Source organism: Tamandua tetradactyla, chromosome 13, assembly GCF_023851605.1.
Source record: "Tamandua tetradactyla isolate mTamTet1 chromosome 13, mTamTet1.pri, whole genome shotgun sequence".
Lineage (NCBI taxonomy): Eukaryota > Metazoa > Chordata > Mammalia > Pilosa > Myrmecophagidae > Tamandua > Tamandua tetradactyla.
In genome coordinates this window covers 53,643,560-53,655,809 of record NC_135339.1, presented here as the reverse complement: position 1 = coordinate 53,655,809, position 12,250 = coordinate 53,643,560, and positions in this window count along the sequence as shown.

Genomic DNA, 12,250 nt, shown 5'->3' with positions numbered 1-12,250 from the left:
CAATTAAAAACATATTAGAGGCACAAAACACCAGATTTGAAGAGACAAAAGAAAGAATAAGTGATATAGAGGACAGAATAACTGACTTTGAAGAATCAAAACAGCAAAAGGTAAAAAAGATGGAAAAATTGGAATTGGATCTCAGGGAAATGATAGACAAAACAAAGCACACAAATATAAGAATCATCGGTGTCCCAGAAGAAGAAGAGCGAATGTAAAGGGCTAGGAAGAGTAGTTGAGGATATAATGGGGAAAACTTCCCAGCCCTCATAAAGGACGTAAATATACAAGTCAAAGAAATCCAACAAACTCCAAAAAGAATAAATCCAAATAGGCCTTCCTCAAGACACATACTAATCAGTCTGTCAAATGTTGAAGAGAAGTAGAAAATCCTGAAAGCAGCGAGAGAAAAACAATCTTCTACACACAAGGATAACCAAATAAGACTGAGTTCAGACTACTCAACTAGCACCATCGAGGCGAGAAGGCAGTGGTATGATATATTCAAGATCCTGAAAGAGAAAGACTTCCAGCCAAGAATTCTGTACCCAGCCAAACTGTCCTTCACAACTGAGGGTAAGATTAAAGTTTTCACAGACAAAGAAGTCCTGAAAGAATTTGTTAATAGGAGACCAGCCCTACAAGAAATACTAAAAGAAGTTCTGCTTGCTGAAAAAAAAAAAAAGACAGGAAAAGACAGGAGAGGGAGTTCTGGAGGAGGGCACAGAATTGAAGAGTACCATGAAGGGTAATTTAAAGAATACAAAGAGAAAGATGGAAAAGAATATATAGATCTGACAAATAAAATAAAACAGATAAGATGGTGGAATCAAGAAACACCTTTCCAGTAATAAATTTGAATGTTAATGAACTAAATTTACCAATTAAAAGATACAGATTGGCAGAATGGATTAAGAAACACAATCCAGCTATATGCTGTTTATAAGAGACTCATCTTAGACAAAAGGATACAAATAGATTGAAAATGAAAGGATAGAAAAAGATTTTCCACACAAGTTGTAACCAAAAAAAGCAGGAGTAGCTATACTAATATTGGACAAAATAGACTTTAAATGTAAAGACATCATAAAAGACAAAGAAGGACACTATATACTAATTAAAAGGTCAGTTCACCAAGAAGATGCAACAATCATAAATGTTTATGCTTCCAATCAAGGAGCTCCAAAGTACATAACACAGACATTGGCAAAAGTGAAAAGAGCAATAGATGTTTCAACAATAATAGTAGGAGACTTCAATATTCCACTCTCCTCTATAAATAGAACAACCAGACAGAAGATCACCAAGGAAATAGAGAAGTTAAATAACTTGACAAATGAATTAGACCTAACAGAAATATATACCCCCAAACACAAGGATATGCATTCTTCTCCAGTGCTCATGGAACATTCTCCAGGATAGATCATATGCTGGGGCACAAAAGAGGTCTTTATAAATTTAGAAATATTGAAATTACTCAAAGCACTTTCTCTGATCACAATGGGATAAAATTGGATCTCAATAACCACCAAAGAACAAGAACATTCACAAATATATGGAGATTAAATAACACACTCTCAAAGGACCAGTGGGTCAAAGAAGAAATTGCTAGAGAAATCAGTAGCTACCTGGAGATGAATGAAAATGAGAATAGAATTTATCAGAACTTATGGGATGCAGCAGCAGCTGTGCTGAGAGGGAAATTTATTGCCCTTAATGCCTATATTAGAAACAAGAAAGAGCAAAAATCAAGGACTTAGCAGCACACTTAGAGGAATTTGAGAAAAAATGTCAAACTAATCCCAAAGCAAATAGAAGAGAAATAACAAAGATTAAAGCAGAGATAAATGGATGGGATAATGAAAAAACAATAGAAAGAATCTGTAAAACCAAAAGTTGGTTCTTTGAGAAAATCAATAAAATTGATGGGCTACTAGCAAGACTAACAAAGAAAAAGAGAGAGGATACAAATAAACAAGAAATGAGAAGAGGTGTGTTACCACAGACCCTGAAGAAATAAAAGAAATCATACACAGATACTATGAACAACTATATGCCAACAAACTAGACAACTTAGATGAAATGGACAAATTCCTGGAAACACACAAACAAGCTACACTGACTCGAAGAAATAGAAGATCTCAACAAACCAATCACAAGTAAAGAAATCCAATCAGTCATTAAAAGTCTTCCTACAAAGAAAAGCCCAGGGCCAGATGGAGAATTTTATCAAACATTGCAAAAAGAACTAGCATCAATCCTGCTCAAACTTTTAAAAAAATCTGAGGAAAAAAGAACTCTACCTAACTCATTTTTATGAAGCTAATATCATTTTCATACCAAAACCAGGAAAAGATTCTATAAGAAAGGAAAACTACAGGCCAATCTCCCTGATGAACATAGATGTGAAAATTCTCAATAAAATATGAGCAATTCGAATCAAACAACACATTAAAAGAATTATACACCATGACCAAGTGGAGTTTATACCAGGAATGCAAAGATAGCTCAATACAAGATATCAATTAAGCACATTAACAAATCAAAAGGGAAAAATCACATGATCATCTCGATTGATGCTGAAAAAGCATTCAACAAAACTCAATATCTTTTTTTGATAAAAAAAAAAACACTCCAAAAGATAGGAATCAAAAGTAACTACCTCAATATGATAAAGGAAATATATGAAAAACCAATAGCCAGCATTGTAATCAATGGAGAGAAACTGAAAGCCTTCCCCCTAAGATCAGAAACAAGACACGGATGCCTACTATCACCACTATTATTCAACATTGTGCTAGAAGTTATAGCTAGAGCAATCAGGCAAGACAAAGTAATAAAAGGCATAAAAATTGGAAAGGAAGAAGTAAAACTCTCATTATTTGCAGATGATATGGTACTATAGTTGGAAGATCCTGAGAAATCTACAGCAAAGTTACTTGCGCTAATAAATTCAGTAAGGTGGCAGGATATAAAATTAATGTGCAAAAATTAGTAACATTTCTATACACAAGCAATGACATAGCTGAGGAGTCAGTTAAGGAAAAAATTTCATTCAAAATAGCAACTAAAAGAATCAAGTACTTAGGAATGAACTTAACTTGGGATGTAAAGGACTTGTATGCAGAAAACTACATACCATTGCTAAGAAATCAAAGGAGATCTAAATAGATGGAAAGACATACCCTGCTCATGGATAGGAAGGCTAAATATAGTTAAGATGTCAATTCTCCCCAAATTGAGCTCCAGATTCAACAATAGTACCAATCAAAATTCCCACAACCTACTTTGAATATTTGGAAAAGCTAACTACCAAATTCATCTGGAAGGGAAATAGACCCCAAATAGCTAAAAGCATCCTAAAAAAGAAGAACAAAGTGGAAGAGTTAATACTCCTTGACTTTAAAACCTATTGTAAAGCCACAGTGTTCAAAACAGCATGGAACTGGCACAAAGATAAAAGCATTGACCAGTGGAATTGAATCGAGAGTGCAGAAATAGACCACCAAATCTCTGGTCAACTGATTTCTGACAAGCCCCACCAGATGCTCTGAACTGGGAGAAAATAGTCTTTTCAGTAATTGGGCATGGAAGAACTGGATATCAATAGCCAAAAGAATGAAAGAGGACCCCTATCTTAAACCCTACACAAAAATTAACTCAAAGTGGATCAAACACCTAAATATAAGAACTAGCACCATAAAACTCCTAGAAGAAAATGTAGGGAAGCATCTTCATGACCTAGTAATAGGAGATACCATCCTAAACTTTACACCTAAAGCACAAGCAACAAAAGAAAAAAATAGATAAATGGGAACTCTTCAAAATCAAATTCTTCTGCACCTCAAAAGACTTTGTCAAAAGGCAAAGAGGCAGCCAACTCAATGGGAGAAAATATTTGGAAATCACATATCAGACAAAAGCCTGATTTCCTGTATATACAAATAAATCATACAACTCAACAACAAAAGAACAAACAATCCAAATATAAAATGGGCTAAAGATATGAATAGGCATTTTTCTGAAGAGCAAATACAGATGACTCAAAAAGATGCTCATTTTCATTGGCTATAAGGGAAATGCAGATCAAGGCTACAATGAGATACCACCTCACACCTATAAGAATGACTACTTTTAAACAAACAGGAAACTAAAAATGTTGGAGAGGATGTGGAGAAACTGGGACACTTATGCACTGCTGGTGGGAATGTATAATGGTGCAGCCACTATGGAAGACTGTTTGGCGGTTCCTTAGGAAACTAAATATCAAGTTGCCCTATGACCCAGCAATAGCACTACTTGGTATATACCCAGAAGAGCTATAAGCAATGACACAAACAGACATTTGCACACTGATGTTCATAGTAGCATTATTCACAATCACCCAAAGATGGAAACAAACCAAATGCCCATCAACAGACAAGTGGATCAACAAAATGTGGTATATAAGCACATGACAAGTTGATGAGCCTTGAGGACATAATGCTGAGTGAAATAAGCCAGACACAAAAGGATAGATACTGTATGATTCCACTTTTATGACCAGCATAAAGGTATAATCAAAGGCTTATAATACAGAATATAGGGGACTTAGAAATACATAGAAGCTAGCAATGGGTGAACCGTTAGCTAATGAGGTTGAACTCCAGTGTAAGGGAATAGATAGGAGTGACAGTGATTCTCTAGTGGGTCTAAAATTAATACTACTATATTGAATATGAACAAGATTGAAAGAGGTTGTATAGACCTACGTGTTATACTGATTAACACTAAAAGAATGAATTAGTTCTTGCAAGAATTACTTCAAAGATATGATTCTTGTACAAAGAGTGTTTAAGTCCAGGGTACAGGAGGAAAACTGCTATTGCATGCTATGAGCTATGTTCAAAAGGAAACCATCAGCACTACCACAGCAACAGCAGAGGTAAATAATGGGGAAGGGACAAGAGTTAAGAGGAGATTTAGATTTCCTATTTGGCAAGGGGATGTTTCTTGGTTTGCTTCCTCATGGGAACAATGGAATTATCTAAAATTGAGCATGTTGATGGACTGTGGTGCGGTTTGGCCCAACCGCTAAACTATCGGGGAACCTCTACTCCTCAGCTTCTCACTGCTTGCTAGACGACACTGCCGCACGCAGAAAAGGGGCTCGAGCCGGGGGTCTGGGTCCAAGGGGCGCACACAGGAGACCTCGCTGCGGGTCTAAAGGACTGGAGGCCAAGTCAATTAAGGCACGAAGCGAGGTAGCTTTATTGTTGGTAGACGCTTATGCCAGGGCCACCAGAAGCTAAAGACCACAAGGCTCGGCGAGCCCTGGATTATATACAGTTTGAGGAGAGGCGGAGTTAGGGCGTGGCCTCCAGGGGAGGGTAGCCAATCACACAGGGAGGACGGATGAGAGACTGTGACCATAGAGATGCTGTTCCTGAGTGTACTTGTAGCAGTGGATGTTGGGCAGGTGGAGGACTAAGGAGAAGGCCAATAGGGTTAAAGAGACAAGAATGCATCATCACTAGTCGCCGGTGAGGCTTGTAATTCAGAGGCCTAGAAGAACCGGACGTGCCAAAATGGCGAGGGAGGGAGAGAAAAAGACTAAGCTACCAGGCCAAGAATAAAATTATGCCACAATTCCTCTCTTTTTCCTTTTTTTAAAGAACACAGTTGTGTGACAAGTGGCGGGCTTGAACCTTTGCTGGGAGGGGCAGTGATAAGATTCCCCTTGTGTGCAAGGCTCAGGGTTTCAGGGGAAGGGTATGTGCTGAGCCGACCCTTATGCAAATCTCATGTGCCCCAGAAGAGCCAGAGGAGGTCTGTTAGAGTGACCCTCTTCTGCGATTCTTGCGTCGCACCCAGCGGTGCCCATCTGGTGGACCCAGATGCACGTACTCTGGCAACATGCAGCCCCCGTGGGGGAGTGTGAGGAACGTGGGCAGGCGATGACTGTTATAGCCTAGGGAAGCAGGAGAGACTAGTCCTCCACTGTCCCCGACCCGAGGGTGATCAGTCCTCAGGAGAGGCTAGGCCTGCGAGTCAAACCTGGGCTTGTCTGCGTTCTTCCACAGAACAGTCCGGGCGAGTAGGCTGAACATACAGCCAAAACTTGGGACTTAGCTCGAGACCAGCGACAGAGAATGAGCAGCCTAGAAACGAGAAATGTTGAGGAGCAATAATGAGAATTTTATAGGAAAGGTAGTGCTATAGGTTGCGTGGGTGAGCAACGCTAGCTAACTATACCTGCGCTTGCTGCCGGTTGCCTGCATAAGAGAAAGGGTTTAGAGTTGTTAGAGCAAGAAGTTTTTAGGTATGCAGTGAAAATTTAGTCTCACAAGGTGAGACGGGGCATAGAATGGTTAGCCGGGATAGGAGTAACACAGATTTTAGTGAAGGGGTACCGTCCATTGCAAACAGAGGAGGCAAGTTTACAAGCAGCTTTTACATTTAGAACAATTAAGTTTCTTTGCTGTTGTAAATTGAACACAGCGCTATGCATCAGATGGTTGATATTTTCTTGCGTCTCCAAAGCTTGAGAGGTCGTTTGGGTCAGGTTGAGGAGAGTTTCCGCAGTGACAGAGGCTTGAGTGAAGGTCACGGCGGCAACAGTACCAGCTGCCGGCGGCGATGGGCTACGTGTCGCGCTGGGCAAGTTGTTACTGGATTCCTAGGAACAAGACTTAAAAGGAGAACTTATTTTATGCAATCACGGGGGGCTCAAACGAGTTCCCTTTTTAAACGCATGTAATGAATGTGAGCAATCTCCCTATCCACTCTGTGTATCTGCTGCTTCATAAATTCCATTACTCTTGATTAGGACACTCCCAAGCAAAATGTCCAGACTCGCCGCACCGATAACATTCATTAGTAGCTCTAAGTGCGAGTGCTAGGGAGTCAGCAAGATCTCTTGCGGAAGGGTTAATGTTGGAACAAGCAAGTACCCAATCAGAGATGGACTTCTCTCTAACACCTGCCAGCACTTGTCTGAAGATGGGACGGGCTCCCTCAAATATGAGTTCCTTAGCCAGCGCATTTTGCCCCTGATAATCGTGTATTTTGTTTTTGCAAGCCGCTTGTACCCTAGAGACAAAGGAGGTGAAATCCTCGTCTGTTTTCTGAATTAGCTTGGTAATTTGTTCTGGTCTGGAGGCTGAACAATTACGGAAGGCCCGCATGGCTACTTCTCGTAACTGAACCCAAAACCCATACGGGGCAGCGGCATAGACCGCTGGGTCGAAGTACCGACCGCTCCCGAGGAAAGACTTGAGAGGGATGCCGAGGCCCGGGGGCCCTCCTGGGTAATCTATTTGTCGAGCAGCCCGCTCGGCCTCTGAGTTGAAGTGCGCCTTCCAATCAACATACTGGCCTGGGGTGAGAATAGCTCTGGCTAGAGTTGTCCAGTCATGAGGTGTGTTAAGCTGCGTGGACATTTCCTCTAGCAGGTGGGTCGCGTATGGACTCGCAAACCCATCTTCCTTGACCGCTTTGCGCAGTTGCTTGATTGCCTCTGCACTGTGAGGATACCAAGCAAGTGGGCGCTGCTGCATCGGCTGGAGATTCATAGGGAAGCATCCAACCACGGGCAGCGGGAGGGGCCGCTGGGGCTCAGTAGGCCATGCCGCTGCAGCGGACTGAACAGGTGGGCTACCAGACCAGACTGGGCCGGCGGCCGTGGCCCCGGAGTCACAAAATGATGGACAGGTCTCACAAAATGGCGGATTAGGCTCCTCCCCCTTAGAAAATGGCGGAGGAGGGGCATAAGATGGTGGACCAGGCTCCTCCCCTGTGAGAGGAGGGGCCGAGGAAGTGTCATTCCGCTTTTTTAACTCCAGAGGAGGCGGAAGTGTGTTGGGAGGGAGTGAGTTACAAGATGGCTCCTGGCCACTCCCTTTCGGGAGGGCGGGGTAGAGGTTCTTCCTGTGGCTTTGTTCTTTACTCGAGGAAGAAGCCGGAAGGCCGCCATTTGTATCCCTCAGAGGATCTACCTCTAGCCAATTATTAAGCTGATCGAGCAGCGACTCGGCGACCGAGTCTGACTCAGAATCGGAGCCATCAGTCTCCGCGGCCATCGCTCGGGCCGGGCGGCCGTCTGTCAGCGGCGAGGAGCCCTGAAGGCAGGAGCGAATGGCAATGAGAGTGGGGAGCAACCCCGGAGGGAAACGCTTACCCTCGTGCTCCATTTTGTCCATTACTCCAGCAATTAGCTGATCATAAGCATCTGTACTCCACAGGTGGCAAGTCACTAGCCACGGGTTAAAAGGGAGCAGGAGATCCCAATAAACCTGCAGCTGCTTATAAGTGTCTAAAAGTGCCGCTAGGGCACGGACCTGTGGTGCCTGCTGCCGAGTAATTCTGCTACCCATGTTCACCAAAATTTAGGGAGACAACTAGCCACTCCAGTTAGGGCCTAGGACTTCCTTTGGAGTTTATCTGGGTGGCTAGTGCCGAGGGTGCTTACCTTGGACGAGGTCCTAGGGTGCCGTGGGAGTTCGCCGGGTGAGGAGAGAGGTGCCCCACATTGGACGCCACTTGCGGTTTGGCCCAACCGCTAAACTATCGGGGAACCTCTACTCCTCAGCTTCTCACTGCTTGCTAGATGACACCGCCGCACGCAGAAAAGGGGCTCGAGCCGGGGGTCTGGGTCCAAGGGGCGCGCCCAGGAGACCTCGCTGCAGGTCTAAAGGACTGGAGGCCAAGTCAATTAAGGCACGAAGCGAGGTAGCTTTATTGTTGGTAGACGCTTATGCCAGGGCCACCAGAAGCTAAAGACCACGAGGCTCGGCGAGCCCTGGATTATATACAGTTTGAGGAGAGGCGGAGTTAGGGCGTGGCCTCCAGGGGAGGGTAGCCAATCACACAGGGAGGACGGATGAGTGACTGTGACCATAGAGATGCTGTTCCTGAGTGTACTTGTAGCAGTGGATGTTGGGCAGGTGGAGGACTAAGGAGAAGGCCAATAGGGTTAAAGAGACAAGAATGCATCATCACTAGTCGCCGGTGAGGCTTGTAATTCAGAGGCCTAGAAGAACCGGACGTGCCAAAATGGCGAGGGAGGGAGAGAAAAAGACTAAGCTACCAGGCCAAGAATAAAATTATGCCACACTGTGGATTTTGGGCACTATACATGATGCCCCATGATGCAGGTGGCTGAATGATGCACCGACTGAGAAGTAGATTGGCAAATGATGGTGAATACTTATGAACGAAGGTTGTGCTTCTACAAAAAAGAACGAAGTCGTGAGGCATGGAACAATGGGAATGAATATGTGGGACATTTAGCGAGACAAAATAAGTCAGAAACAAAAGAACAGGAATAGTATGGTCACCTTTAGAAAATGCTTATAAGATCACAGGGGCCTAGGTTGTAAGCTTTTAGAGCAGACACATTACGTCCAGAGTGGTGATTATTATTTCTGAATTTTGAGAGGCTGTTTTACATATTCAACCTGATATTTAGAGATAAGAACGAAGCCAAACAGGTTGGGTTTAAAGTAATTCAGAAATTAGAGTAAGGAAGACAGTGTCTATTTTTAGAACCACACATATTCTTTGAGACCAATGGAAGAAAGGTTTATTTGGTCTGGAACTGAAATTTTCTGTAGGGCATAATCAAACTCAAATTATCTGTACAGCTCATTTGAACAATTGAAACACAGGGGGCCCAGTATAAGAAAGAGGTCATTTAATCCTGTTTAAAATATTGCAATGCCTGGTACATCCTAGGGTATATTAAGTATACAATCAAAAAGTATTGGCAATGCCCCCTGAGGGATGGGAAAAAGAATATGGAACTATTAAACCTTACCATCAGGGAATCCCCTGAACTGTGTCAAACTTTAGGGACACCCGACTCAAAAGGCCAAGCCCTTGATCATGAGGCTTACTCTTGTGAAGCCTATGTAGATAGCAGAGAAGCTTAGAGTCTACCTATAGGCATGCCTAAGAGCTACTTCTGGAGGATGTCTTTTGTTGCTCAGATGTGGCCACACTCTCTCCAAGCCCAACTCTGCAAGTGAAATCATTGCCTTCCCCCCATGTGGGACATGAAATCCAGGGGTGAAAGTCTCCCTGGTAATGTGGGAGATGACTCCTGGGGATGAATCCAGCCCTGGCACCGTGGGCTTAACAATTACATCCTGACCAAAAGAGGGGAAAGAAGTGTAGCTAATAAAGTATCAATTGCAGAGGGAGTTCAAATAGAGTCGAGAGGCTACTCTGGAGGTTGCTCTTACGCAAGCTTCAGTTAGACCTTGTTACCTATCATAACCTGCCAACCCCCAACCAGGACCATTCCAGCCAATCCTAAAGAACACCTAGGGCAATTTATAAGATTCCACAAGGGTTCCAGGCACTAGAGTAACTTTCCAGAAACCTGCCCCCTCAGATGGGTCCCTGGTCCAGATAAGTCCAGAAACCTAGCCCAGCCTCTCCAGAACATCAGATAGTTCCATCTCCCTCCCCGATATTAGTGACAGACCCTTCCAATATGAAAAATTTAGAATGGTCATAGTCCAAAAAGCCCTAAAGAAAGGGATGGAAAGACCAAAGTTGATGGTGGAGTTATACAGAGAAGATAGGATTTAACAAATGAATATAACTGCTGAATCATTAAATTGATATGTCTTTTAATCTCCAGTATTTTAGAGCAGCTAGAATTAAAAACCTAAAATTGTGGAATTGTAACCCAAGCCAAACTCTGAAATATGTTCTACAACTAATTGTGGTGCTGTGCTTTGAAATACATAGCTTTTTTTGTATATATGTTATTTTTCACAAAAAAAAGAAGGAAAAAAATTTGATTGTGATGATAAAAAAATATTTAAGACTTCTGGCTCCCTATATTCTGGAGCAGCTAGAACGAAAAATTTGAGAGGATCATATGGTAGCTCATGACAAACTCTGGGATCTGTCCTGTAACTACTTGTTGAAGAGTGCTTTGAAAACTACTGCTTTTTATTTCTTTGCTTTGTATATATCTTATCTTATATAATTAAAAAAGTTAAAAAAAAAAAAAAACCTTGTCTAGAAATGCCAACAAAGGACACATTTTGGATTACTACCTGAATCTGAGCTTCTCAAATTGCAGTTCTAAAACCCCAAATAAATGCCTTTGTGCCTTGCAAAAAAAAAAAAAAAATTATTCAGATTTTTGCACACTCAGTGGTCCCAGGCTACTATGCTTCTTCTGTTTTTAAAGTTATCTTATATTGATCCTCTCTGATTTATTATTGCATTTCACTATTGCTAGCATGACTACCACCAGCACCCCCAAACACACACACAACTATTTTGGCACAAACAAACCCTTTTTAACCCTGGACTGTTAAACTAGGGAAAAAGAAGATAATCTGATTAGCATTGTGTGCAAAGTAATAGTAAATAGGATCTGAGATAGGAGGTCCTTAAGGAAGATACCTCTTACTAATGGATAAACTCTAATGCAAGTTCCTCATTCACCATTTGTCTGCTCAGAAACCATCATTGTTCAATTATAGACTCTTAAAAAAACACAAGACTTCTGTCTAAAGAAAGACTTAGTAATCAAAATTCTCGGAACTGGATTTCTTGTGAAGAATCAAAAACCTACTCACTAAGCCAAATAAAATGCATGCCCACTGACCTTCAATCCTTGGCCATCACTGCCAACTATAAAACAACTAAAACCAACAACCGCAGATGCTATACCCTTGGTCCTGACATAAGTTAATTAGCAGGTACCAAGAACATTTGTGCAAGCCACTTCTCATTAAATGGGCAGCTACGGCCAAGCTAGTCTAGCCAAGGACTGCTCACACAAAAGCAGCTGACTCAGAGGAGCTGGGGCTGCCTTGCTCTCCCACGCATCGATCGGGCACACTGGTCCCCCACCCACTCCAGCCTAGGTTTTTATCACTTCTCACCTAGGCTATTACAGTGAGTTCCATTTAGTCTCCTGCCTCCCACCTCTCTCTCCTTGAGTCATATTTGCTAAACTTTTTAATCCTCTGTTCTCATTGCTTCTAAATGAAGGTAAGATTCAGTTTGTCTCCCTATTACCTACAGAAAAAAAAGGCAATTTCTTCAACCTCTGTCATTCTGTTGCACCTTAACCTCACTGCAGCTTAATTAAGCCCTATGGTCAAGCACATTTACCTCCTTCCATGGTCATTGCCACTACTTGCCTTTTCTTGGCTCTTGTTCTCTTTCCAGAACTCCCTCTCTTGTCCCCCCTCTTTGTCCAATGTCATCCATCTTTAATATCTCCACTCAGGAAGCTATT